Genomic DNA, 3604 nt, shown 5'->3' with positions numbered 1-3604 from the left:
ATTTTGGCAAATCAGCAACACAGATATTTTTCTTGGAAGACACATTTGCACGTAGCGATGACTGGAGAGTATTGCAAAGGTTTGAGCAGAGGAATTCGTTTAATGAAGTTGCACAACCAGATGATGCTTACACTGCTCCTGATGCACAAGATAACATAGATGTTCCTAATATCTTTGAGAACCATCACGTCAATGACGCCGGCGAAAAGATTGCATGTCGTGTTGTGGACATACAAGAGTTGATCAAGAAGAAGCCAACGTTCGAGGACGTTGAGGATGAAGAAGAAGATGACACCATGGGGAATTACGATTCAGACCGATACACATGGCGAAGATGTTGACGCTACTGCTGCGGATGATGATTACATTGCTTTTGTCGTATTTGCCTGTCAGAAGATATTTTTTTATCTACTATGTGAAATTGTGTTTGCTATGACAACTGAAACCTGATAAACATGTTGTTTAGTATTTTGCTGTGAGAATATCACTTGTTATGTATGCTGATTTGTGTTTGGTGACTATATGACAACTAAAACATGATGACATTGTTGTTTAGTTGTACTCATATTTGGCTATGAAACTTGAATTTGATGACATAGTTTGCTGTTTGACTGCAATTTTCTCGATGTCTTCGCATGAGAACAAAGCTGAACCGACAGGGCCTCTGCTATTTATTTATTTATGAGCAAAAGGGGATACCCCCTAATTTCCGTTAATAGAAATCATTAGATGTTCACAACACTACGCCCAGCCTGGTACACAGGTTTCATTCATTACTAGTTTCAGCAAAGTGCTCATGTCGTAGCCACTGAATACATCACGAGTGCTACATACACTGCAAATAAAGAGACAATCATCCTACAGAGCACATTGATTTTACCCATTATCTTCACAAGCTCTTTCATCTCCTCATTGCTGTCAAGGCCGTTCAGCAGCTGTTGCTTGGCCATGATCAGAGGAACTGCATATTTAACCTTCTGCTCTGCATCTTCATCTTCTGTCGTTCCTTCAGTTACTTGTCCAACACCCCAACCTGCTGGTATTGGGATTCCTCGGCTAACAAAATAATCAGCGTAGTTGCATTCCCCCACATCAGCAACTTCCCAGAAATACAAATCACACGAATCTTCCCTTTTCTGCACGAATCAAATTGGAAGATCATCAACCAAACTATTAAAAAATCAGCAACTGACAGCAGAACAACACTTAAACATATTATTACCCCATGATTCGAGCATTTGTAGAAGACTCGGCCAGGGTTAAGGATTGTGGTTGAGACGCGATGGATGACTCTACGTGATTTGCAGCAGTGGCACCACACCAACGACAGCGGGTTGCGATGAGCAATCGGCTGCGGTGCGCGTGTCGGCGGGGGTGTGATGATACCCACAGGCGATGGTACGGGTGGCGACTTGGCGCATATCTGGTTGTTGCCTGCTGAAGAGCAGGTGGACGAGCAGCCAGCGGACATGGTTGCTATGGCTAGAGCTTCTGATGCTAGGCAGAGTAAGTAGAGAAGAGGAGAAGCGGACGTTGGATATGTCAGTTTCATTACTTGTAGAGTAGCATAGCAGCATATATAGTCATAGTCTAGGTTTGGATTTGAACCAGCTACAGGAGCACGTCTCTCTTTTTTCTAAAACTCGGCAACGTCTCTTTACTGGTACACTAGCTTGTTCAGTACGCCTTCCCAAGTCTTTGATTTTCTTTCCCTTTTTTGCAAGGAAGGAAGGATGACAAAATTGAGAGTTCCTGGGACTCGAACCCAAGACCTCTCGGTTGAAAACCAACGGTGCTAGTCACTTATGTGGCGAACGTTCCCTGTGAGGAGGACGGGAGACGAACGCATTTTCCTCGCAGTTTTCTTCCTATATATAAAAAGTATGCTACTTGGTGTCCGCTTAGTCAACAAACGATTGTGCCAACCTTGACCGTTGGATTGACACTCAACGTCTGTCGCGTTTCTTTAGTCTCTTCTTCCTCGAGCCGCCAAAGCCAAACCAGCGCCAGCAGGACTGCCTGCTCCCGCATCCCATGGCTGGCTGTGATCTTCCCCGGTTCCTGATCGTTCCTGTCTGAGGCCTCACCATCGTCCTCCACCTTGGTTCGCTCACCGCGGTGCCGCCCTCCGGTGTTGTCAACATGGTCAACAACTGAGAGGAATAAGGAGATGAATGTACATGGTGAGGGTGACAGTAGGGACCCAGCAGCGCGCGCAGTAATTTTGTTTTTTTGGGACGGAGAAGTGTATCAAGTGGGTTGTGCGGGACCCGTGGCCCGTCTAGCCCAGGCCTTTATTTCATATGTTTAGCACATGACCAACCCAGTTTGTTTTTTTTCATTCTGAAAAATGGCTAGCCAGCTATTTTGTTTTTTGCAGAATAACCAACATAGGCCTACTTGCTTTTCTACGCCCTGCTGGGCTGGAAATCTTGCAAGACGAGGAGGGATGCATTTTGCCCTGAAAATGGGCTATAAGTAATAAGAAATGGGCTATAAGTAATAAGAAATGGGCTATAAGTAATAATAAATGGGCTGTAAAATGAAAAATACAGCAAACATGCAATTAGTTCCAAAATATTGTTTTCTTTCGGATTTTGATATTTTAAATTTCATTGTTTTTGTGCGGGTAGAATTTCATTGAATTTAAATTAAGGTATATTTAGATTTAAAATTAATTTGAATCTAGCTAGAAATTTCAGGCTGTATGCTGTTTAGAACAGATTTGGAGGCTGACTTGTGGGTCTACTAGGTTGACATGTACTTTGGCTTTGTCAACTTAGTCCACAAACGATTCTAGCAGCAGTGACCGTTGGATGTTAATCTAACGGCCGTGCTGCTTCTTCAATATGAACGATTCTAGCTCCAGTGACCGTACAATGTCCATCCAACGGTTGTAGTGCTTCTTCAACCTCTGGTCTTCTTGCTCCAGCCGCCCAAAGCAGCGCCAGTCGTGCCGCATGCTCCCACCTCCCGTGGCCGGCTGTGCTGCCGCGGAGGCCTCACCGACCGTGCAGCTCTGTTTCCAGCATGGGGAGAAGGTCTCCAATAACATAGCAGAATATGAGCGCCTGATAGCGGGCTTGAGGGCAACCATCGCCTTGGGAGTAAAGCGAATCACCATCAAAGGTGACTCGCAACTCCTCGTCAACTTCTCCAACAAAGTGTACGAGCCAAAGGATGAGCATATGGAAGCGTACCTCGCTGAGGTCCGCAAGATGGAGAAACAATTTTGGGGGTTGGAGTTGCAGCATGTGCCTCGCGGTACCAATCAGGAGGCTGACGACATCGCCAAGAGAGCATCCAGGCGGCTACCTTAGGAGCCGGGCGTCTTAGAGGAGCAGCTCTTCAAACCCTCGGCGACGTCGACATTGTCAAGCACGGTGCAGCCTAGGGAGGAACTCCCTCAGCTACCTGCCTCGGGAGCCCCGGCCTGTGGCCCGGCCTTGGGGGCACGCCTGCTTCTGGCGTTGGAGCCTCGGGAAGAATGCTGGATGGCAGAATTCAAGGTCTACTTGACGCAAGGGACTCTGCCGGAGAAGGAGGAGGACGCGGAGCGCATGGCACGGCAGTCCACGGCCTACAACATCAAGGATGGGGAGCT

The sequence above is a fragment of the Triticum aestivum genome, chromosome 5B (genome assembly GCF_018294505.1).
Source record: "Triticum aestivum cultivar Chinese Spring chromosome 5B, IWGSC CS RefSeq v2.1, whole genome shotgun sequence".
Lineage (NCBI taxonomy): Eukaryota > Viridiplantae > Streptophyta > Magnoliopsida > Poales > Poaceae > Triticum > Triticum aestivum.
Note: the sequence above shows the minus strand (reverse complement) of the source record.